At 40.5% G+C, this 26,510-nt stretch overlaps 1 protein-coding gene and 1 long non-coding RNA gene across 6 annotated transcripts in view; one reads left to right on the top strand and one right to left on the bottom strand.

The window, feature by feature from the left end:
* LOC122556629 (uncharacterized) overlaps positions 1-15,725 on the top strand; it is a 40,500-nt gene extending 24,775 nt beyond the window's left edge. The window contains exons 2-3 of the long non-coding RNA XR_006313590.2: positions 14,539-14,770; positions 15,630-15,725. This is a non-coding gene — a long non-coding RNA (uncharacterized LOC122556629). The remainder of the gene's footprint in view (positions 1-14,538; positions 14,771-15,629) is intronic.
* The window catches only part of LOC122556625 (neuropeptide Y receptor type 6-like), an 88,865-nt gene that overhangs the window by 31,989 nt on the left and 30,366 nt on the right, over positions 1-26,510 (bottom strand). Inside the window, exon 1 of one of the 5 annotated variants that reach the window (XM_043703551.2) lies at positions 18,487-19,428. The exons of 2 other annotated variants lie outside the window; for them this stretch is intronic. The gene's annotated coding sequence lies outside the window, so the exon portion shown is untranslated. Of the gene's footprint in view, positions 1-11,885; positions 12,519-15,657; positions 18,423-18,486; positions 19,429-26,510 lie in introns of those variants that run through there. 2 more of the 5 variants (XM_043703550.2, XR_015759731.1) reach the window with 2 other exon arrangements.

The raw sequence follows: 26,510 nt of genomic DNA, 5'->3' as shown, positions 1-26,510 counted from the left end.
ATCCTCCAACCCTGGCAACATCCTTGTAAAACTTTTCTGAACCTGTTCAAGATTCACAACATCTTTCCGATAGGAAGGAGACCAAAATTGCACACAATATTCCAACAGTGGCCTAACCAATGTCCTGTACAGCCGCAACATGACCTCCCAACTCCTATACTCAATGCTCTGACCAATAAAGGAAAGCATACTAAATGCCTTCTTCACTATCGTATCTACCTGTGACTCTACTTTCAAGGAAATATGAACCTGCACTCTAAAGTCTCTTTGTTCAGCAACACTCTCCAGGATCTTACCATTAAGTGTGTAAGTCCTGCTCTGATTCGCTTTTCCAAAATGCAGCACCTCGCATTTATCTAAATTAAACTATGTATATGAACTTCTGGATTTAAAATCACAACAGTATGTTCTCTTCTTGAAAGCCAATGGTGAACCATAGTATCAGAACTAATTTTTACTGAAAACAACAAATGATGGAAATCACAGCATCCATGGAGAGAGATTGAGCTAACATTTCAAGTCCAGGTCACTCTTTATCAGAATGACTAGAATGTGAGAATGGCAGAACAATGGTGTGTCTCGTGTCAGACTTGAAAAGTCAGTAGGTGGAATGGAGGGGAGGGGAGGACATGATAACAAGCTCAAAGAAAGGGAAGAAATGGGAGTTTGGTTCACAATTTAAAGATGTTGCCCTCTCCATGGCACCTTCCCATGTAACTGCGGAAGGTACAACACCTGCTCCTTTACTTCCTCCCTACTCACTATCCGAGGACTTAAACCGTCTTTCCAGGTGAAGCAGCATTCCACCTGTACCTCCGCCAATCTTGTGAATTGTATTCGTTACACGTAATGTGGCTTACTCTACACTGGAGAATCCTGGGTGACGGCTTTGTGAAACACCTCCGGTCTGTGGGCAAACAGGATCCTGACATCCCTGTAGCCACTTTAACACAGTGTCCTGCTCACATACCCACTTGTCTGTCCTCAGAATGCTGCAGTATTCTAATGACTCCGTGTAAACTGGAGGAACATCTCATCTTCAGACTAGTCACTTTACAGCCTTCCGGGCTTAATATTGAGTTCAACACCTTCAAATTGTGAATGATTTCTTCCTTTTCTTTGAGCTTGTTATCATGTCCTCCCCTCCCCTCCATTCAACTTACTGTCTTTTCAAGTCTGACAGGAGACACACCATTGTTCTGCCATTCTCACATTCCAATCATTTCATCTGAACTATCAACATCTTTTCTCCATCAACATGCTACACCCACTACCCACTACCCCCAACCCTCCCAAAATATAGCATAAATGCTGTCCCCTCCACAACTCTGATGAAGTAATCGAGACTTGAAACATTAGCTTGCTCTCTCCGCGGATGCTGTTTGACCCACAGTGATCTCCAGCATTTGTTGTTTTCGGTCCAGATTCCAACATCTGCAGTAATTTGTTCCAAGAGTCGATCTTTATTAAGTTTACATTTATTTACAGAGTCATAACTCAATCATGCCACATTTTAAATAAGCATCTCTTTTTACTTGTTCAAATAAAAACACAATTAATGCTCAACACCTACGTATCATGAAACACAATTAATCAGTTGTGCTTGGTATCATATATTAGTTCCATTGAACAGCCAACTTGGGAACAATATAATATTCCAACACAGACAATGACACAGAACAAATTAATTGGCTTCACCAGTACAGTTGATAAAGTTTCATGTATGGTCTTTCTGTAATGGCTTTCATTGTTCATAATGAGCAGTAAAATGTTTGACAAAACAATAGTGAGTAGAACAGGTTCTTTATCGATTATATGTTTTATTGAGATCTGTCTCTTGATTAAACTTTAATAATATGAAACATAGGTACTAAGTTAGCTTGGAGTAGTATTTATTAATGCAGTAAGACTGTGCTATTTTCTGGGTCTGTTAAGGTGCAAAGATGGCTTTTAGTAGAGTGGTGTGCTCTTCCTGTCGCATGTGGGAGGTTAGGGTGGGTTTCCATATTACTGATGGATTATGTCAGCAGGACATATGTTTGGTTGCAAATTCAATCAGATTACATGGATCGATTGGAGTGGCAGTTAGAGGCAATGGGGAATTTACAGGAGCTAGGAGTTATAATGGATGGCAGTTTTAGGAAGGGAGAAAAACCACAGATACAGTCAGGTAGATGGGTTAACTCCAGAAAAGGTAGGAGGGATAGGCAGATAGTGCAGGAGTCTCCTGTGGTTATCCCCATTTCATGAAGTATGCTGTTTTGGAAAATGTAGGGAATGATGGACTCTCAGGGGAATGAACACCATCAGCCTGGTTTCTGGTACCAAGACTGGCTCTAATGTAATGACGTCTCCATCAGGTTTCAACGATCGATTGTGATGGGGGACTCTCTAGTCAGAGGCACAGACAGATGTTTCTGCAGCTGACAATGAGAAATCAGAATGGTGTGTTCCCTCTCTGGTGTCAGCTTCAAGGCAAAAGTGCAGAATATTTTCAAAGGGGGTCAGCAGGAGGCCATTGTACACATTGAAACTAACGACATAGGAAGAGAAAATGATAAGATTCTGAAGGGAGAATATAGAAAGTTACACAGGAATTTTAAAAAGAGGTCTTCGAGGGTAGTAATATCTGGACTGTTCCTGGTGCTATGAGCCAATGAGGGTAAGAATAGGATAGAGCAGATGATTGTGTGGCTGAGGAGCTGGTGCATAGGAGAAGGATTCACATTTTTGGATCATTGGAATCTCTGAGGGAGAAGTTATCTGTATAAGAAGGACAAATTGTACCTGAATTGGAAGGGAACCTAACATACTGGCAGGGAGATTTGCTAGAATTGTTCGGGAGGATTTAAATAAGTAAGATAGTAAGGGAGATAGTAAGGAAAGAGATCAATCTGAGACTGGTACAGTTGGGAAAAGGAGTAAGTTAGACAGTCAGGGCAGGCAGGAACAAGGCAGAGGACGATGGAGGATTGATAAATTAAACTGCATTTACTTCAATGCAAGAGACCCATAAGGGAAGGCTGATGAACTCAGGGCAAGGTGAGGAACATGGGACTGGAATATCATAGCAATTACAGAAACATGGTTCAGGGACAGACAGAACTGGCAGCTTAGTTTCCTGGATACAAATGCTATAGGAAGGATAAAAAGACAGGCAAGAGAGGAGGGGGAGTGGCATTTTTGATAAGGGATAGCATTACTGCTGTATTGAGAGAGGATATTCCTGGAAATAAATCCAGGGAAGTTATTTGGGTGGAACTGAGAACTAACAAAAGATAATCACTTTATTGGGATTGTACAATAGACTCCTCAGTAGTCAGCAGGAAATTGAAAAACAAATTTGTAAGGAATTCTCAGTTATCTGTAAGAATAATAGTGATAACCCCTGGGGATATTAACTTTCCAAACTTAGTGTGGGACTGCAATAATATTGAGCTTATTCAGAATGTGGATGTACCTACCAGAAAAGCAGCAAAACTTGACCTATTTTTGGGAAATAAGGCAGAGCAAGTGATTGAGGTGTCAGTGGGGGAGCGTTTTGGGGCCAGCGACCATAATTCTATTAGTTTTAAAATAGTGATGCAAAAGGATAGACGTTTTAAATTGGAGGAAGGCTAAGTTGAAGTTTTAAATTGGAGGAAGGCTAATTTTGATGGCATTAGGCAAGAACTTTCAAAAGCTGACTGGGGCAGATATTCACAGGTTCAGGGATGGCTTGAAAATGGGAAGCACTTAAAACTGAGATGAGAGTCCAGAGACAGCATGTTCCTGTTAGGATGAAAGGCAAGGCTGGTAGGTGTAGGAAATGCTGGATGATAAGAGAAACTGAGGTTTTGGTCGAGAAAAAGAAGGAAGCATGTGTCAGGTAAACATAGCAGAGATCGGTGAATTTTCAGAAGAGTATAAAGGCAGTAGGAGTGTACTTAAGAGGGAAATCAGGAGGGCAAAAAGGGGACATGAGATATCTTTGGCAAATAGGGTTACAGAGAATCCAAAGGGATTTATGGATACATTAAGGACAAAAGGGTAACTGGAGAGAGAATAGGACACCTCAAAGATTAGCAAGGCAGCCTATTTGTGGAACCGCAAGAGATGGGGGAAGATACTCAATGAATATTTTGCATCAGTGTTCACTGTGGAGAAGGACATGGAAGATATAGAATGTGGGGAAATAGATGGTGACATATTGGAAAATGTCCATATTACTGAGGAAGAGGTGCTGGATGCTTTAAAATGCATAAAGGTGGATAAATTACCAGGACCTGATCAGGTGTACCCCAGAACCCTGTGGGAAGCAAGGGAAGTGATTGCTGGGCCCCTTGCTGAGATACTTATATCATCAAAAGTCACAAGTGGGGAGCCAGTACACTGGAAGTTGGCTAATGTGGTGCCACTATTTAAGAAAGGTGATAAGGAAAAGCCAGGGAACTATAGACCAATGAGCCTGACATTGGTAGTGAGCAAGTTATTGGAGGGAATCCTGAGGGACAGGATTCATATGTATTTGAAAAGGCAAGGACTGATTAAGGATAGTCAACATGACTTTGTGCTTGGGAAATCATGTTTCACTAACTTGATTGAGCTTTTGAAGAAGTAACGAAGAGGATTGATGAGGGCAGAGCGGTGGACATGACCTATATGGATTTCAGTAAAGCGTGCAACAAGGTTCCTCATGGTAAACTGGTTAGCAAGGTTAGGAGACAGTGAGGTCTGCAGATGCTGGAGATCAGAGTTGAGAGTGTGTTGCTGGAAAAGCACTTAGGTCAGGCAGCATCAAAGGAGCAGGAAAATCGATGTTTCGGGCCAGAGCCATTCATCGGGAATGAGGCCTGCTTAGGAAGGTTATATCACATGGAATACAGGGAGAACTAGCCATTTGGATACAGAACTGGCTGGAAGGTAGAAGACAGAGGGAGGGTTGCTTTTCAGACTGGAGGCCTGTGACCAGTGGAGTGCCACAAGATTCGGAACTGGGTCCACTGCTTTTCATCATTTATTAAATGATTTGGATGTGAATATAGGAAGCATGGATACTAGGTTTGCATATGACATGAAAATTGGAGGTGTAGTGATCAGCGAAGATTACATCAGAGTACAATGGGATCTTGATCAGCTGAGCCAATGGGCAGAAGATGGCAGATGCAGTTCAATTTAGATAAGTGTGAGGTGCTGCATTTTGGAAAGGCAAATATACACTTAATGGTAAAGTCCTGGGGAATATTACTGAACAAAGAGACCTTGGAGTGCAAGTTCATAGTTCCTTGAAAGTGGAGTCCCAGATAGATAGGATAGTGAAGAAGGCGTTTGGTATGCTTTCCTTAATTGGATCGAGTGTAGGAGTTGTAAGGTAGTGTTGCGGCTGTTCAGGACATTGGTTAGCCCACTTTTGGAATATTGTGATCATTTCAGGTCTCCCTCTTATATGAAGGATGTTGTGAAACTGAAAAGGGATAAGAAAGGATTTATAGAGATTTTTCCAGGGTTGGAGGGTTTGAGCTAAAGGGAGAGGTTGAATAGATTGGGGCTGTTTCCCTGAAGCATTGGAGGCTGAGAGGTAACCTTAAAAGTTTACAAAATCATGAGGGGCATGGATAGGGTAAATAGACAAGGTCTTTTCCTTGGGGTGGGAGAGTCCAGAACTAGAGGGTATAGCTTTAGGATCAGAGGGAAAGATTTAAAAGGGACCTAAGGGGCAAAGTTTTCATACAGAGGTTGGTGCATGTATGGAATGAGCTGCCAGATGAAGTGGTGGAGGGTGGTACAATTACAACATTTAAAAGGCATATGGATGGGTATATGGATAGGGAGGGTTTAGAGGGATAAGAGCCAAGAACTGGCAAATGGGAGTGGATTAATTTAGTGTATCTGTTCGGCATGGACAAATTGATCCACGGGGTCTATTTCTGTGCTGACTCTATGACTCTATGACTCTATCTTTATGACTCTATGACCAATCCTGTGTCAACATTTCTGCTTTCTTGTACACTAACTGTGGCAACACAAAAGCATTCCTTTTCTATCTCCAACTTCATGTCAAAAGTGAGATTTATGCCATCTTCATGGGTGCTGATTTTTCTGGCTTTGCTCCTTATTTCAGAGTGGTCTTTCCTCCTTTAAGAGTTTTGGCAGAACAACTTTCAAAAGCTAACTACTGAAAAGTATTATTCTGACACCAATCATTATGTAGTTAAGAAATTGGTATGCTTTTAAGGGCATTCAACAGCCTTTTAACATCTGAAAGTGTAGGAAACCCAACCTGACCCTCAAATATAAGTAAAATGCAGCAAATGCTAAAAATCTGAAACAAGCACAGAGTGTGCTGGGGAAACTCAGCAGGTTTGGCAGCATCTATGGAGAGACAAATTGAGTTAAAATTGAGAGTCTGATTTCTTCAGAACTGAAAGATTTTGAAAAATGTTGAGGTGGGGGGGAAATGGAACAGAAGGCGAAGAGACACAATGCAAAAGTCAAAGGGGTTGTTGATGGTGTGAAAGAGAAAAAGGGACATAAAATGAGTATAAATTAAGAGAGAGAATGGATCCTCACTGCTGAGAGCAACAAGCCCAGGCTCGGGGAAGAGTATAAGAAAAATCAAAAACAGATATCATGCAGTTAGTTTCTGAAGTTATTAAATTTACTCTTGAAACCTTGAGATTGGAAAGTGCCTCAGCAGAAAATGACATTTTCATAGAATCCCTCCAGTATGGATGCACATTGACCCTCTGAAGAGTATTCTACCCTCCCACCCTATCCCTGTAACCCTGCATTCCCCATGGTTAATCCACCTAACCTGCACACCTTTGGACTTTGGGAGGAAACTGGAGCACTCAGAGGAAACCCATGCAGACATGGGGAGAATGTGCAAACTCCACAGAGGCATCATCTGTGGGCAGAATTGAACCTGAGTCCCTGGCACCATGAGGCAGCAGTTCTAACCACCGAGACACCTTGCCACCCATTTGTTTTGCTCCTTGAGTTTGTGTTGTGCACTGTGAGAATATCACAGCAGGTCCAGGACTGAAATGTTTACAATGACAGCAAGAAGGTTCACTGAAATGACAAGCAACTGGCAGGTCAGGGTCATTCCTACAGACAGAGTGGAGGTGTTCTGCAAAGCGGTCACCCAGACTGCATTTGGTGCCACCACTGTAAAAGAGACTGCATTGCAAGCAGAGAATACAGGAAACTAAATTGAAAGAAGTACAAGTACAATACTACTTCATCCGGAGGATGTGATTGGGCCGTGGAGATTGAGGAGGGGAGAGGTGAATGGTCAAGTATTACATCTTCTGTGTTTGCATGGGAAGCTGCTATGGGGAGTGAGGAAGTGTTAGGAATAATGGAGGAGTGCACTGGGATATTATAGAGGGAACAGTTCCTGCTGAATGCTGGCGTGGAGAGAAGCGGAGGATGTGTTTGGTGGTGCCATCCTGATTGAAGTTGCAGAAATGACAAAGAGTGATCCTTTGATGTGAAGATTAGTTGGGTGGAAAATAAGGACCAGGGGATTCCTATTATTGTTCTGGAAAGGAGGGGTAGGATTGAGGGCAGATGTGCGATAGAATAGACGGACATGACCGAAGGCCCTGTCAACCAATGTGAAGGAAATCCTCAGTCAGAGGCAAGTGGCAGATGGCTTCATCAAAGCAGGTGCAATGGAGACTAAGACTATTAGGGCGTGAGGCGTAGTCATGATAACTAGGAGTCAATGGGCTTGTAATGGATATCGGTAGATAGCTAATTTTCAGAAATGGAAATGGTTAAGTCAAGGAAAGGAATGGAAAAGCTAGAGATGGATTAAGTGAAGGTGCAAAAAGGATGGAAAACAGAAGCAAAACTGATGAATTGGTCCAGTTCAGAATGAGAGCAGCAAGCAGCCTCCAGTGTTCTTTCCTGCTTGAATCACTTGGGTTGAACATAAGCAGTGTGACAGTGCAGGTTGTGAAATGATAGTATGGCTGGTTGGAAGGAAGCATGACTCACCATTATTGTCAGATACATCTGGAGAAAGAGAAGAGGGTGACTGATTACTGTAGTTTCCTGATGAGTACCTTTCATATCTAGCTTTTAGTATCAGTGACATGGTAAATTCCTCACTAGCTATTAATGGTAGAATGAGATGAGAAGAAAGAACAGTAATAATTGGTAACAAACCCTCCAGCTAACTAATTTTTAGACACCTTTTATTTACTTTCTATTGATTTTGGGTGTGTCTTTTTCATTTAACTTCCTATTGATTTTGGGTGTATCTTTTTCATTTGATGTTAACACTTTAAAGTTTCACCCTCTATAAATAATATTAATTCAGGGATCATCTTGCAGCTTTGTGCTTGTAACATAGACTCTGCTTGAACATTCATTGCTCAGATTTGGGAGTCTGGAAACACAGCAGTTCACCACCACCTTCTCAAGGCTAGATAGAGATGGCCAATAATGGCTGGCCAGCCAGTGATGCCCACACCCCACAAGTGATTTTAAAAAAGACCAGAATAGCACCAAATCAAAGCATGCTTGCACCCTTATCCTGACAAAACACAAATGAATGACACAGTGAGTGTTGACAGTGTGGATAACAGTGGTAAAGTACCAGGCCTTGGTAACCCTGCTACAAATGGTGCTGATGCGAAGAAGCAAGTTCTTCCTCTCTACCCTCAACTTGACTTCTTCAAACAGGATTTCTGAGGCTGCTGCAGACATCAATTATTTAGCAACTACCTTGTTTCATCAATTGTTGAGGTTTTCATACTTGTCTGTCTAAGTTGCAACAACATGGTGCTTCACAACAGGCAAACATCTTCTTAGAAGGAGTTTCCAGTCCTGTGCCTTGCCTGTGAAATTTGTTAAGATCAACCACCTGAAGGATAGGCAGGTTCAGTTTCTGCAACATTTAGCTATTGGCTTGGAATATGCACTATCTGAATATTGCACCAATATTGCCAATTACATTGACATTTTTGAAACTGTGGGAAAATGATGATTTTAAGATGTGGTTCAGCATAACTCAATATCATCATTGCATTTTATATAAAGAATTAATTCTGAATACCATTGTTGATACTTATTTCCAAAGTAATTGCAGCAAGTCCCCTGGTAGTTCAGTCAATAGAATCAAGAGGTAACTGATCAAAACATTTCAGGCATAGTCTTCAGACTGTGCTGAGCTTATTCTGTGGGGTGACTTTAAGGACATCAAAATTAGTCTCAATTTATCTGGGCATGGAGAAGAGCATTTCCTTGGTACCTGCCTTTCATTGCTATCTAATAATATTCTCAATGATTGTGAGAGAAGAAATGCTTGCAGGTGAAGGTTCAGATACAAAGAGCTTTTTCTGGATTAATGGTGCTGGAAGAGCACAGCAGTTCAGGCAGCATCCAAGGAGCAGTGAAATCGACGTTTCGGGCAAAAGCCCTTCATCAGGTTTTTACCTCTTTTTTACCTACAAAGAGCTTTTGACTACCTCATGTGCATTTCTGCTTGGGTTTTAAAGTACTTTAAGATAGGCTAAACGTTTTCCTACAATTTTAGCTGTGCAGTCCTGCCACATTCAGTCATGAGTGGCAGTGCATATAGTAAAATAATCTAGTAGACTCATTAGAGACAGACAACTGGTGGTGGTTTAACTTGAGGGTGACCATGCCTCAACTGAATGGTCCATCCTGGTCTTCTCTTGAGGTCCTCAGCATCAGATAGACAAATTTTCCACCAATTCATCATTCACTCCACATAATATCAAAAATGGCCCAGACACTGTACACTCCAAAGGCAATGGAATCCAACAATATTCTGGCCATAGAATTGAAAACTTGTGCTCTGGAATTATTCTAGTCAAGCTGTTCCAGATTCAACAATGGCATCTACCTGCCATGTGTAAAATTGCTCAGGTTTGACCTGTCCCTTGAAGCAGGACAAATTCAACTGAGCCAATTACCACACCAGCAGTCTAATTTTAGTCATCCATCAAAGTAATGAAAGGTGTTACAAGTAGTGCTCACCTAGCAATCACCTGCTTACTAATGCAGTTCAAGGGGTGAGCTGATAGTGACTGCCCTTGACATGAAGGCATCATTTGAGCAAGGGTTGTTTAAAACAACCTTTGCAAAACTAGACTCAACAGGAATCAGGCAAAACTCTTCACTGGTTTGTAAAGAAGATGACAAAAGAAAATGGTTGTGAGTATTGGAAGCCAATCATCTCAGTTCAAGGAAATCACTGCAGGTGTTCCTCAGAATAGTGTCCATCACCCAACTACCTTCAGCTACTTCATCAATGAACCTTTCTTTATTATAAAGGATGGACAATAAATGCTGGCTTGGCCAGTGTGTCTACACTTTTGTGAAAGAATTTTATAAATGTTTGAAGGCGTGTTATTGTAGGTGCAGACATGCCTTGGCTACTATACCAATGTGGTAAAGAATCAATGAACTATTATTGCGCAGAAGGAAACCATTTAGCCAATCATGTCTCCAGATAAAAAGCTCACCTGGTGCCATTCTCCTTCTTTTCCCCTGTAACCCTGCATGTTATTAATTTCCAAATAATCATTTAATTCCCAATATGGAGATGATGCAAACAAGATCAGCATTGAATAGTCGCAAAATCTTTTGCAGAAAGGAATGAAGAATTGCCTACACCCACAGAAATAATACAGATCATAATTTTTAAAGTTGGATGGGGAATGTTTAATATAAGAAAACAGTGCCATAGTTTTTCATTGTACAATGGAAAGTTTGCATAATTACACAGTAGGAACAATTTTACAAGCCTACTCTAGCAGTTAGGAACCTCACCTGAAAACAACACATGAAAAAATCATGTTTGGTGCTTACAAAAGAAACTCATGGTGATATGTTCCAAAACTTGTGAAACTTACAGCATTTAAGATTCTTTCCTGAATCAGAGAATCACAAAATAATCCCCACTATGCATTAATTGAACTTACAACCTGTTATATTAAAGCGCATAAATTTATTTTCTGGCTTTCAACTCCTGAAGTAATATGTTGTCATAGAACCTCTAGAAAAGTGATGTAAGATAAAAAAGGGATGTAAAGTATATTTGAATGAAAACTAAGAGTAAGCTTACAGTATAAAACTGTAGTATACAAAATAGATTATACCTTCTAGATTCTGAATTTGACACAATTAAAAGAACACAGGTTTGATTTGCATTACTCTGAAAAAAAACTTTGAATTTACAGTATACTTTATCTTGTGTCTCAGAAACCTAAACAGCAAGAACAATGATGGTGCTTCTGTGTGAGCTGTGCAAGAGTGAACAACAACAATATTTTTGATGATGCTGACAAAGGAAGAAATTTTGACTTGCTTGTGGTAGAAGCCCTTTGCTCTTTTTTCAAACAATGTCACTTAGATACCGTGTTTTCCATGTACAGTATATGAGTAGAGCAAGAAATCAGAGCAGTTGGTCAAACATATGATTCAAATGACAATATTCACAACAATGCAGCACTTCCTTGATTCCTACACTGTGTTAAATTTCACTATTTGTTTAAATAGTGAAATACCACTTAAAGACCCTTGACTCAGAGTATCATCAAGTAAATCAAGTTGACAATATGTTGTTGTAAATTACTGTAACTAAGTTTGATTATTATATTTGAACACTGAGTTGTTACCAAATTGATGCCAAAGCAACTACTCAAGTGACTTGAAATGGTTCAACAATCATCATTCAAGACATATGTCCATATTGCAGCACCAATAAACATAACGCAGAATGTAATTTGGTTTACTTTCAGAATATAATTGACTCAAATATATTAATATTTATCACACTACATTTCTACCACAGTTTAATCAAAATATTTTCAGAACAAACCTACACCTTGCAACTAATCTATTTTAAAATGAAACATGATTACCTGCTGAGGTTAGATTTTTCCTGTTTTGCGGCTTATCCAGTCTCTCGGAGGATGCAGGAGGAACACTGCATTTCAGTATGTTCACTTTCACAGAATATTTCTTTAATTTATCTAGTAAATCTCTTGGAATTGCACTATAGTTGCTTTCAACGATACGGTGATATTTCTGAAGATGTGCGTTTCGTTTGTGTGCAAAGCACTTTGTCCAAATCCAGTTAGAGTGCACTGACGTTTTGTAACTGACACAAAAACAACCACAGAGACAATCTGAAGAGTCTCAGCAATAATCAAAAATAGTACAAATGGATACAAAGCAGCACCAATCAGCTCAGCACAGGATAGGATGTGGTTTATTTTCACAACATGATTTGTCAGTCCTTCCCAGGATCGTGAGGATGGAGGAAAGGTAATATAGTGCTGTAAATTGTTAATAACAAGCTTTTAGCATGGCAGTAGCAGAGTGATTCATGTGATTCTCTAGCACCATCTTGCAACCGAATTTAAGATTTTGCGGAACACCAAATATTTAGGAAATAGAAAAGGGCTAAGGTCTATCTGTTGGTAACATTGATCTTTGCTATTTTTTTATGTTGTAGTTGTGTAGACACATATGAATAAAGCAATGAAGGTGGTTTAAAGCATTTCAAAAAAAAAGTTGCCTTTGGTAAGGGAAAAAACCTGATTAATTTACATTTTGTAAACAATTCAACCAAAAATATATATACAAGATAAAAGGTGAGACTGTGCCTTATGCTGAATCCACTATAAATTGGAATTGTAAATTCAAACAATGTTAGAAGTCAGACAATGCAACGGTCCAACAGGCTTATTTGAAAACACATTTGTGTAATAATTGTACTATTAAAAATTGTACTATTAAAAATAGTGTGCTCAGTTTTAAACTGAAGGGCAGCTGAATTAAACAGAATAATTAATACTTTTCATGGTATTAATGCAAGTTTTTTTAAAAAGAATTGGACAATATCAACCTTTTCCAGCAACATTAATAAACATAGAAAGCTAACGACCCTTACCATATTTATCCTTTAGTCTGGTTCTTAAATGTATGAAATATTAAAAATCCCATAGTAGCTCACACTTAAAAATGTAGAAAATTACTCATAGTACTTTTGAATAGCAATCATCCTGTGAAGCATTACTTCACTTCATGATCTGAAAAAAATATGACTGCATGTTGAATTTAGCATCATTTGTCAACATTGTTTAATGTGGAGGTGCCGGTGTTGGACTAGGGTGGACACAGTCAAAAGTCAGACGACACCAGATTATAGTCCAACAGGTTTATCTGAAATCACATTACAAATTTTATGCTTTGCTCATTATTCAGTAAACATTGCTCATGAGTGTGCATGTTCAGATATAAGGAAGACATTTTCGTTCACTCAAATGTGCATGAAAAATAATGTAGGCTGGACAGTTTTGTTTGATGTCTGTCAGCCTTGGCCACACACAAGTTTTTGGGTAGGTGTGAGGTAAGAAATAAAATTTTTATTGTGAATGTAATAGTAGTGTGGAAGTCTTTCAAGTGATTTCCCAGCTTCTGGCCATACTGATTTCCAGGAATAAGGGCTTACTCATGATGAATCTTTCAGGTGAGAGGCCATTTGTCCGATGTGTTGAAAGTAGGTATCATTTTAAGATTCATTGACTGGTTTTGCTAATTTTACTATTTCCCTGTTAACATTTTAATGGGCCATTTTGCCAGAGGTCAACAATTGTTATTGACTAGTACCCTCCCTTACACAGGTACCATTTCTGATACAATAGATTTCCCTAAGGGGTGGTCTCTAAGCTGTAATATTCAAGGATCTATGAAGTCATGTCTGACATTAGAGTGACAGACAGGTACTTTCTGTCTTCCAATTGTTATCTGGCCCCACATTTGCAGAGAAAATGAAATTGCCTCACTTCTTCCCCAAAACATTGTGCCAACAAAGTTTTAAACATTACAATGGACAAATTCTTCACTGTTTGAGCTGCTCACAGTGGAAAAGGCTGGCAATGGGTCATTAGCCAAAAAACAGGGCAGAGAGCTTTGGTGTGGTTTCTTAACTCAGACACAGAACTTGGTTTTGGGTTTCTTGACCAATGCGATTGCAATCAAGCTTCAAGATTTAAAAAGACAGAGACGGTAAATATACTGAGAATGCCTCAACATGGGAAGAATACCTCACTTCTTGATAGCATTCCTGGAGGTATTGCTGTGGGCTGTGAGAACCAAAGGGAAAGAAACGTCATGGCAAATGAGAGGAAGAGGCCAACATCTGAAACAGAGCAATCAAATATGAATGTCGTGCAGGAGGTTACTAGGAGAAGTTCTGTGCTCATGGATACAGTGCTGTAAGTGGTTCAATTACCACATAAGAGCAAAAAAGGAAAGACTTCTCACATTTCTCAAACCCTTTACACTGATATCCCAGCCTTCTCCTGAAAAGCACTCCTAAGACCAACACAGCTTGCAGAATTTATCTCTCTCAATGTTCTTCTTACATCCTCATCTGAAAAGCCAACACTCCCACTCACCCTCATTTTACTGCCTTCTCATACTCAACACTCACAATTCCCCTCTACTAGTCCATTTTGTTCAAAACCTGTAATTTCATTTCACTCATAATTCTCTCCTTTCCTTCAGGAGGAAACTGTGCAGAATAGTAAGGAGAGGCAGAGAACCAGATGCAGCCCTTCAATCATCACCACCCTGACTCCTGTGTAAGGGATGGCACTGGAGATCAGTGAAGTACCAAAGTGCATATCCTTTGGAGATGAAGAGATGGAGGTCTTCCAGATACCTGCTGACAGTATTAAATACCACTGTTGCGCATGCCACACAGTGTATTTTAACTCTTATATCCAGCAAAAGAACTGTGAGTCGACTCAATAATAATAAACAATAATACTCACTTATTTGACACAATTAATACTATCAGAACAAAATACACTGTAAGTTAACAATTTACATGACATATCTATCTTGTGCTTTAACTTAACTCTGAATGATAATATACCAACACACCAGAACTTGGCTGTGCTCCATGTGGTGATGTTGTCTGGTCTTCTCCTCCCAATGCCTTCTCTTCTCAGTAGTTGGTCTCGAGTCACTGCTCTCCAGTTACTGCTCTCGAGTTTCCATGCTGAGCATGGTGTTATAGTAATTCTTATACTCCAAAATCTTCACACATTTTTGGGAGGGTCTTCACCATTCACCAATGGTTCAATCAGGCTCGATCACCTTGACTGATCGGACCCAACCAGGTGTTGGCATGTTGATGGCAGGGTGGTCCTTAGGCATCCGTTCCTAGAGGCGCTGGGTGCACATTGTCTCCTCCAAATAAGAGTGTGAGATGCTCCCATGTCTGGTACACACCTTGATGTTTCCAAATAAACTGAGGATGACATTCTATTGATTCCATTCAAACTCAAATTTGGGTGTGTATTGTAGGGTCTGTGGCTATCAGGTTTGTTGCAAATTGTCTGTTACGAACTGCAGATTGTTTGGATTCTGCAGCACAGTCACTTTGGTCAAGGCTGGTTTCCATTTCCCAGCATGCTTTAGTCCTTGTCCATTTTCATCAAATCCATCATAAACTTCACCATTTTGAGCAGCCCGTCCGGCCACGCCACAATTGACACACAATTATCTCTCATGTTGAATTAATGTCACCAGTATAGTTTTGAACCCTTTTTCCTTGTATTTTTCTAATTTATATCTTTCATCTTCCACAGGACCTTCAAGCATAATGCTGGAGCTACTGCAGGACAAGGCCGAGGATTTATCAGAGGAGGCTACAAACTCTAAGGAAATACCATCTCATGACTCACACATAACCTCCAAATGCACACATCTTAGTAGACTAGCAGCATATGGAGTTTGGGTTGTCACATGGCGCACCATGAATCACATTAAGCAGGAGCAGGTGTTGGAAACAGGGTATCAGTGCAGCATCCCCATCGTGGGTGCAGATATTATTTCAAGCTTTGTTCAGCTCAACACAGAAGCCTCATGGATCATCAACAAAGACAATTATTCTGGACAAGCAGCAGAAAACGTCTGCAATCCTGAAAGTATTTTCAGATGCAGTGGGCAATACAAGAGAGTTGAGAAGTACATGTCTCCAGAATGTGTGCCATGATGTTCTCGGTCTTTGTACTGGTTTCCACCTCCACAGAAAATGGAGCCTCTGCTTGGAGCATCAGAAACAGTAGTAAAATGAATGTATGTTTCTTTCATCAATAGCCCTACATTCAGCCTGACAGTTTCAACAGGTTAGAGGAAAACCATAATGCAGTCATTTATCATCTCACTGAAGTGCAAGAAACACACAGACACACACACACACAAACCTTTCAGAAAAATAGTATAACAAGAATGGAAGATGAGGAGTTGGTACTAGTGAATAAAAAGATTACTGGAATGCTTTGTGTTGAGTGTGGTGGACTGGGAGGGCTAATGAATCCAGCAATTTTGTGCCATTTGGTTGCACATCCTCAGGTTAGTTGAACTGTGATTTTTACAATCTTGAAAGGGTGTTTGCTTTCTGCACTTCCTTGCCGTCAGCCTACTCAGCAGCACGGGAGCAGTTAATGCTCTATCATGGATGAGGAACAAGAAGACCAGCACCACCTGGCAGGAGCAATGCCAGCAGGAGCAGCTGCTTTTTTTCTCAGCCACCTGCCACTCCACAGGATAAGGTGGATGGACACAGATCTCAAGCTCGCAGTAGGCAATATCCCTACATAGGGAATCTAGGCAGCAGACCAGCTGCAGGGTATGACAAAACACCAGTGTTACCTCAAGAGCTCAGATTTTCAAAGCAGGCCATTGCTTATGTCGGCAGCCTCCTGGAACAAAACCATCTTCAGAGTAGACCAAATAGGTGTGCATTGCTGATGGCTTTTGAATTGCATCACAGCCCTGAAATTCTTCGCCTCTTTCTCCTTCCAGAGATCTGTTGGTGACATCTGTAGTTGTTAACATCTTTCGGTCCACAAGTGCATCCAGAGTGTCTATTGCCATGTTTGGCAAGGCCACCAATTAAGGCTATTCAAAAATGAAAGGATTTGTTGCAATGATTAGATTCCTACAAAAATATGGCAATCAAGATGCTTTATTACCAACTTGGAATATCTGTCAAATAGAGGCAAACAAAATAATGACACAAGAGCATAATACTCTCCATTTTGATGATCTGTACATGGTTGTGCTAAATGAGATACTTTTGTAGAGATTGCCCTTTTTGATACACTACAGCCTTATCCTGTATGTCCGCTGTAGGTCATCTTAGAAATATCTGTGACATATTGAAAAACATACTCTTTACGATCAAGCTCTGTGAGCAAAGACTTTCATTTGGGCAACTGCATGATTGAAATTTACAATGAATTTCTGACATAATATGGATCAATATACCATAAATTTGCTTATATTGCAGAAATCTCAATTGAGGTAAATCTTGCAGGATCCCTTTAGCACCAGTCCCTGCCCAAACAAAAACCCTCACCACTGGCTGGACCTGACTCCAACCTCAGCTTAACCCAATCTGACCCCTGCCCCTTTGGCCAAAACCTGACTCCTCCCCTTGGTCATAGTTCCCAATTAGTCTGACCTGACATTGTCCCCAGCCCTGGCCCGACCCAACATTCTCATTGAACCAACATGAACTGCTCTCCCCCACCATGCCCTGGGCATGATGCACCCCTTGGTGATGGGCCCAACACTCTCAACTCCAGCCCAATCCAACTCTGCTGTTACCCCCAGCCAATACAACACCCCATCACAGCCTCAGTCAAATACCTCCTCAGCGTAGCTTCCCCACCAATCCTGACTCCCCCACTCTGGCCTTGACTCCCTTGTCCCAGTCCCGATCCTAACTCATTCCTCAGGGTCTCAGCATAGACTGCCACCTTGGCCATGACTCCCCTCTTGGCCTTTTCTGATTCAACCCTAATCCAACCACATCCCTGACTCTCCAAATCTACCTTGAATCTACTAGCTCCCAACAACTTAACCATTCAGCACCTTGCCTCACATACTTACTTTACTCACTTATTTCCTCTCCTTGGTTTTCACAATTAGATTTTTCCACCTGTGGATGGATATTTAAATAGCAATGATCTTTTCCATTTATTTACAGAATTTTTAGAGTGATGAACCATCTTCTTTTTATCACAGATGTGTTTGTAACATAACATACTTCTGCTGTATGACAGCTACTGATATTGTTACTGTGATAACAAATGAAAGTTGAAAATAGCATTGCATATGAAAGAGAGATTGGTACCTTATGAAAGGAGGCATAGTTTCTAAGCAGATTATTTCTGACAGCATCCTACCCAATATCTATCCATGGTTTTGCTATAACATGGTTTCACTTCTGGGATTCTGACATTTGTTTTATAACAGACTTCCACTGTAGTTCAAAATTTGAAGGCTTTCCAGCTCGTCAATTCCACAGCTTGGAGGACCACTGTGTCACCTCACCTTGTCGTCCTTGATGAGTTTCAGACAGCCTGGCTAACCTGTAAAATGCAGTTAAAGTCAGAATGATGGTTGAATTCATTCAATTGTATTTAGTTCACAGACCTGCCAGCCCCAAAACTGCCTGGTTCTTGAAATGCCAGTATCTTCAATGCTTTACTTGTCCCACAGGTACCAATACCTGTTCCCCTTCTTGCCGATTAAAACTGCCTATCCATCCCAAAGCCCCATCATGTGAATAATTTGCTAACTCTCCAACTGCATGTTGTCCTTCCTTCAGTCGTACAGTATATGTAAAGGGGAATGACAGATTTGTCAGAGTCAGCTTTGCCTGATTGGCTGCAAACACCATGATACTATCAACTATTTATGGAACTGTTGCACAAGTCCCTGGCAGTGATTATGGGACACAGGTTTCTCAGGTTTAGGTCAGAATAGAAGCAAATGCCAACTGTGCCATCTGCTGCAAGACATAAGGCTAACGCATGCAGGAATTGTACTGACCAGCTGTGGTCTGAACCTAGCCATATAACTCCTCGCATCCTTGTTGTAATGCTGACCTATCGGATAAGGCTGTAGTGTATCAAAAAGGGCAATCTCCACAAAAGTACCTCATGCAGCACAACCATGTACATATCATCAAAATGGAGAGTATTATGCTGGTGTCTCATTGTTTTGTTTGCATCTAGGGTCCCCTTTCCCTCCTTTTCTCAATATCTTGCTCTTGCATTTAATTAATTCAGCTTTACAATGCTTGTCATATACTTTAACTCTCTCTTTTGTTTATTCCCAACTCTTTAAATGTACCACACATAATTTAAATGGTGAAATTCCTGAAAATCACGGAACAGATCATTTAGGGTGGCACAGTGGCTCAATGGTTAGCAGTGCTGTCTCAAAGTACCAAGGTCCCAGGTTCGATTCCAACTTCAGGCGGCTGTCTATGTGGAGTTTGCACATTCTCCCTGTGTCTGTGTGGGTTTCCTCCCACAGTCCAAAGATGTGCAGGTCAGGTGAATTGGCCATGCTAAATTGCCCATTGCATTAGTCAGAGGGAAATGGGTCTGGGTGGGTTACTCTTCGGAGGGTCGGTGTGGACTGGTTGGGCCGAAGGGCCTGTTTCCACACTGTAGGGAATTTAATCTAATTACAACAGATTGAAGCTAACATTCAAATAACTTGTCAGTTCAGTGTAAAAAGTTATATATTAAGAATGCTTATGTGTTAGATCATTGAATGAATTAAGAGCAGATGTAGGACACTTGGCCCTTTAAGCCCGCTCTGCAATTCATGACTGGATTTTATTATGAATGTTTGTTTGGATCTATCCAATAGTAAGTCACCGCTTTCAAGAGAAAATGGAGAAAATTAGAATTCTTTCAATAATGGCATTACAATTATGTAATATTAAATCTGTTTTTCTAGATTGTTCTGTGCACCCACAGTATTGTTCCTTTGTATTTATTTCTTGCATTAATGAGCACGTGAAAGCAATATTAGAAACACCAAATATTTTGAAACTATTTTCTTTAGTGTTTTAATCATGTGCAGTTTCCAACCTAATGTATTCTTCCACTGTTTAAATGGGCTGGGTTGTACACTAGAAGAAAGTGAGGACTGCAGATGCTGGAGATAGAGTTGAGAGTGTGGTGCTGGAAAAGCACAGCGCATCAGGCCACATCCGAGGAACAGGAGAATCGATGTTTCGGGCATAAGCTCTTCATCAGGATTCTGATGCTATTGATTCTCCTGCTTCTCAGATGCTGTCTGACCTGCTGTGCTTTTCTAGCACCACATTCTGGACTCTGGATTGTACATTGTCTCACTGGTGGGTTTGAAGGTGGTGGCGAGGGGGACTTTAAATTCAATGAATGAGTTTCCTATTGCCGATCGTCTTACACTGACTTGTCTGAAATTTTACAGGGAGCAGGGGAGATGTTGTGTGGCCTATTGATGCCCTTAAGTGGCAATTAATGACCACTTAAGAGCTTCAACCCATTTCTGTCAATATTTTACATGCAGACAGTAGAAAGACAGCATCATGCAGGAAGCCCTAGCTTTAACTGTGTGAGCTGGTATTGGTCTGGGGAGAGGAGAATGGGTGCCAGTCTCTTTTTTATGTTGTCTGGTGACAATAATTAGACCATAAGACACAGGAGTCAAATTAGGCCATTCAGCCCATCAGGTCTACTCTGCCAATCAATTATGGCCAATGTGTTTCTCAACTCCATTCTCCTGTCTTTTCCTTGTAATCCTTGATCCCCTTACTAATCAAGAGTCTCTATTTTAAATACACTCAAAGACTTGACCTACACAGCACTCTGCAGCAATGAGTTCCATAGAATCAGACATGGAAGAGATAGAATATGGGGAAATAGATGGTAACATCTTGAAAAATGTCCATATTACAGAGGAGGAGTTGCTAAATGTCTTGAAATGCAAAGAAGTGGATAAAGCCACAGGACCTGAACATGTGTACCCTAGGACTCTGTGGGAAGCTAGGGAAGTGATTGCCGGGCCCCTTGGTGAGATATTTGTATCACCGATAGTCACAGGTGAGGTGCCGGAAGACTGGAGGTTGGCTAATGTGGTGCCACTACTTAAGAAATGTAGTAAAGAAAAGCCGGGGGACTATAGACTGGTAAGCCTGACCTCAGTGGTGTACAAGTTGTTGGAGGGAATCTTGAGGGACAGGATGTACATGTATTTGGAAAGACTGATTAGGGATAGTTAGCATGGATTTGTGCATGGGAAATCATCTCTCATGAACTTGATTGAGTTTTTTTGAAGAAGTAACAAAGAGGATTGATGAGGGCAGAGTGGTGGACGTGATCTATGTGTACATCAAAAAGGCGTTCGACAAGGTTCCCCATGGGAGACTGGTTAGCAAGGTTAGATCTCATGGAATACAGGGAGAACTAGCCATTGGAAAGAGAACTGGCTCAAAGGTAGAAGACAGAGGGTGGTGGTGGAGGATTGCTTTTCAGACTGGAGGCCTGTGATCAGTGGAGTGCCACAAGGATTGGTGCTGGCTCCACTACTTTTCGTCATGTATATAAATGATTTGGATGTGAACATAGGAGGTATAGTTAGTAAGTTTGCAGATGACACCAAAATTGGAGGTGTAGTGGACAGCTAAGAAGATTACCTCAGAGTACAATGGGATCTTGAGCAGATGGGCCAATGGGCTGAGTATGGCAGATGGAATTTAATTTAGATAAATGTGATGTAAAGCATTTTGGGAAAGCAAATGTTATCAGGAACCATACACTTAATGGGAAGGTCTTGGGGAGTGTTGTTGAACAGAGACCTTGGAGTGCAGGTTCATAGTTCCTTGAAAGTAGAGTCACAGGTGGGTAGTTAGTGAAGAAGGTGTTTGGTATGCTTTCCTTTATTGGTCAGAGTATTGAGTATAGGTGTTGGGAGGTCATTTTGGTCTGTACAGGACATTGGTTAGGCCATTTTTGGAATATTGTGTGCAATTCTGCTCTCCTTCCTATCGGAAGGATGTTGTGAAACTTGAAAGGGTTCAGAAAAGATTTACAAGGATGTTGCTAGGGCTGGAGGATTTGAGCTATAGGGAGAGGCTGAACAGGCTGGGGCTGTTTTCCCTGGAGCATCAGAGACTGAGGAGTGACCATATAGAGGTTTATAAAATCATGAGGGGCATGGATAGGATAAATAGACAAACTCTTGTGGGGGAGTCCAGAACTAGAGGGCATAGGTTTAGGGTGAGAGGAGAAAGATATAAAAGGGACCTAAGGGATAACGTTTTCACGCAGAGGGTGGTGCGTTTATAAAATGAGCTGCCAGCAGAAGTGGAAAAGACTGGTATCATTGCAGCATTTAAAAGGAATCTGGATGGTATATGAATCGAAAGGGTTTAGAGGGATATGGGCCTAGTGCTGGCAAATGTGACGATGAGGTTAAGATATCTGGTCGGCATGGACGAGTTGGACTGAAGGGTCTGTACATCTCTATGACTCTATGAGTCACCACTCTCTTGCTGAAGAAATTCCTCATCACTGTTCTAACGGGTCGTCCTTTCACCCTGAGGCTGTGTCTCTGAGTCCTAGCTTCTCCTAATAGTGGAAACATCTGCTCCATGCCCATGCTATCCAGACCTCTCAGTATATTGCAAGCTTTAATCAGATCCCACCTCATCCTTCTAAATTCCATTGAGAACAGACCCAAAGTACTCAACTTCTCTTCATAGGACAAGCCCTCCATTATTCGGGATCATTCTTGTAAATCTCCTCTGTACCTTCTCCAACACCAGCACATCTTTCCTTAGATACAGGGCCTAAAACAGCTCACAATATTCAAAATGTGGTCTGACCAGAGCCTTATACATCCATAGTATTATATCTTGCTCTTGTTTTCTCACCTTCTTGAAATGAAGGCTAACATTGCAATTGCCTTCCTAATTGTCAATTGACCTGCATGTTAACCTTAAGAGAATCCTGAACTAGGACTAATTCAATCACATGTTAATGTCTCAAAATGTTCTTCTTTGTAAATACATGTGTACTTTTTAACAAAATGAAAATATTTATTTCATCAGCAACTAAACTGTTTTTAAATTATGTGATGAACATATACAGCAGCAGTAATGCAACAAAAACAAATCATTCAAAATGTAAGTGGACAGCGCGTCATAGAAATAAACAAACAGCCCTTGAGGAAAGCTTAAAAGTCTGCTGCTCCCAAATGAGCAGTTCTCAATAGGTGCACGGATCAGAATTTGGTCCACAACAAGATAGGATTAAATCTTGATTATGCTTAGTATCCCTCCCATAGAATGTGTGATTGCTAAATAAACTCTATCTGAAATGCAAATATGAAAAACATTTTAGAAATGGTACAGTCTCAGAAATATAACTACTAGGAGATCAAAATCTGTTTATTCACAATTCCATCATCCAATATAATATAAAAATGTTGGCGGGAGAGGAGCTTTCTTCAAAGTTTCAGACATCTATTCCTTCACAAATGCAAAACCTCATAAATAATTATAATTAAGTAAAATATAGAAGATATTTAGTTATGTGTTGAGACAGTTTTTAAACAATATCTATAGTCTTCAGACACTTAAATGTTGTAAACGTTCTATATTTTTAAAAAGACAATCATTAGATAATCTTCATTACTTATCATCTTCATATTGAAGCGATCTGTCTGCCAAATGTTCAGATTTCTTTAAAATGATTACAAATTTCAAGCTTCACAATTTCATTCAAGATATGATTATGTGTGATGTATATGTTATACTTAAACAATGTGAGTTTATTTCAGGTTTATATGAAGTATTCTTGGTCTGCTTGCTTATCAGCATTTGTTTATGGTGTTTCACCCACTTTCTGCTGAATACTAGGAATAAAATAAATTATCTATGTGGATTTTGATGCAGTCACTGTAAGTTGTCAAACATTATACTGCCCTTACACATCTACTACATGACAGTTTGAACAAATACTGGTGAGTGGGGAGTCAAAGAACTGCAAAGCATCAACTTGTAATGCTTCTACTTTTGTTTTAATAGGAATGCAAAACCTGATAATATATACATCATAGCTTGAAAAAGGTCAAAAACAAAGTATAAATACCAGACTATTAGTTGATTTTCTAGCCCATGTATAACACTTTAAAACCTGAAATATCTGTTTGTAATTGTGAATGATAGAAAACTTTGTAACGAGAACAAAATACAACATCAGAAATCTTTATGACCCATGTGCCTCATAAAACTGTCCATGCTCAATGTCTTCATTCTAACCACGTTAGTAAGATCCTCCTCAAACTTAACAACCGATGGAAGGTGCCACCAACAGTGCTACCAAGCAGCATCTGCTCAGCAATAACCTGCTCATTGATGCCAGTTTGTGTATTGCCTGTGCCAGTCAGCTCCTGACCTCATTACAGTCTTAGTTCAGACATGGAGGTGAGATGAAGGTAACAGCCTGTGACATCAAGGCCATATTCAACTGAGTGCAGCATCAAAGAGCTCTAGCAAAAGGGCCAAGCACTGGAATGAATGGGTATCGGGGGAAAACTCTTTGCTGGTTGGAGTCAGGCACCTGGCACATAGGAAGATGGTTGTGGTTGTTGGAGGTCAGTTATTTCAGCTTCTGAAAATCTCTGCAGGCGTTCCTCAAGGTAGTGTCCTAGGCCCAACCATGTTTAGCCACTTCATCAATTGGCTTACTTCCTCATAAGGTTTGAAATGGGGATGTTTGCCCATGATTACACCATGTTCAGCACCATTCGCGATTCCTTTGATACTGAAGCAGTCCACGTTTGAATACAACAAAATCTGGACAATATCCAGGTTTGGGCTGACAAGTGGCAAGTAACATTCATGCCACAAAAGTGCCAGGCAATGACCATCTTCAATAAGAGACCATCTAATCACCACTCCTTGACATTCAATGTTGTTATCATCACTGAATTCCCCACTATTACATCCTCGGGGTTACCATTGACCAGAAACTCTCTGGATTCATCGCATAAACACAGTAGCTACAAGAGCAAGTCAAAGGCTAGGGATACTGTGGCGAATAACTCACCTCCTAACACCCCAAAGCCTGTCCAGCATCTCCAAGGCACAAGTCAGGAGAGTGATGGATACTCCCACATGCCTTGATGCATTCAGCTCCAACAACATTCAAGAAGCTTGAGAATATCCAGGACAAAGCGGTCTGCTTGATTGGAACCATCTCCACAAGCATCCACTCTTTCCACCACCGACACTCAGTGGCAGCAGTGTGTACTATCTACAAGGTGCACTGCTGAAATTCAGCAAAGATCCTCAGACAGCATCTTCCAAGTCCACGACCTCTTCCATCTAGAAGGACGATGGCAGCCATTACATGGGAACACCACCTGCAAATTGCCCTCCAAGCCCCTCACCATCTTGACTTGGAAATATATTGCCATTCCTTCCCTGTTGATAGGTTGAAATCTTGGAACTCCCTTTTTAGCACATGGTGGATCAATCTACAGCATGTGGACTGCAGAAGTTCAAGAAGGCAGCTCATCAACAGCTTCTCAAGGGCATCTATGGACAGGCAATAAAATCCTGGCCAGCTCCACAAGTGTATTTAAAAAAACACAGAAGTCTATCATAAATATATCTGTTTGTTCTTCAATTTTATGCATAATTACAAAGGTAAGAATTACATACTGTTTGAGGTGAAAGGATAAACCCCATATAATGGAACTAAATGGGAAATAGGATAGAGTCTTTGTCAATTGTTTGTTGTTTATTAGAATCTAACAGCTTCTCTAATTTTACAATCTATTGATAAATGAATTAAATAAATGAGTTATAGATTTTCACTTCAACTTTATTGTCATATCACAAAATGAAGAGGTGTTTGAAGAATGTGGAGCACAGAGGAGGAAGCATTTTCGTAGACTTGAAGTACTAATTCTTACAGTTTCTACATTCAATGTACTATTCAAGGAATTAAATAAATAGTAAGACATTACAATAAGATGTAATGCTTAAAAAAACTTATTAAGTGCAAACTACTTAGTGGATTTATCTATAACAGTTGAATCCCATTAATACAGGCTATGTTGGTTCAACAGTTCAATTGCACCATCTAGTGTAGAGAAGTTTCATTTTTCTGCTTATGTCAGTTATCACTGACTATATAATTGTAAGTATGGTATATAAACATACACAGAAAGACAGATGAGAAAAATAGGAAAGAAATTAAAAAGCAGGATGAGTACAAAAATAGGAGAAAAGTGCAGATCAGTGCGTAGATGGAGCAAAAAAAAAGGCATTTAGACTCCTGGGGCACTGGTTCATGTCCTGGGTGTGGGAGGAACCAGCACAAATTGGAATAAATATTGTCATGGGGAGATTTATTAGTAATGTTGGGAGTGTTTAAACTCGTTTGTTAAGGGGATAGGAACTTGAAATTACATTCAGAAGGGATAGGTGCAAAGCATGAAATGGAAAGCAAAACGTTACCAACCAAGAAGGATTTGAGCTACAGGGAGTGATTGAAAAGGCTGGGGCTGGTGTCCTTGAGGCTGACGGCTGACCTTATAGAGATTTATAAAATCATGAAGGGCATGGATAGGGTAAATAGACAAGGTCTTTTCCCTGGGGTGGG

This window comes from Chiloscyllium plagiosum, unplaced genomic scaffold (genome assembly GCF_037043375.1).
Source record: "Chiloscyllium plagiosum isolate Xiang-an unplaced genomic scaffold, Cpla_swu_hap1 HiC_scaffold_16, whole genome shotgun sequence".
Classification (NCBI taxonomy): domain Eukaryota; kingdom Metazoa; phylum Chordata; class Chondrichthyes; order Orectolobiformes; family Hemiscylliidae; genus Chiloscyllium; species Chiloscyllium plagiosum.
The sequence above is the reverse complement of the archived record's forward strand: the minus strand, read 5'-3'. Positions and strand labels throughout refer to the sequence as shown.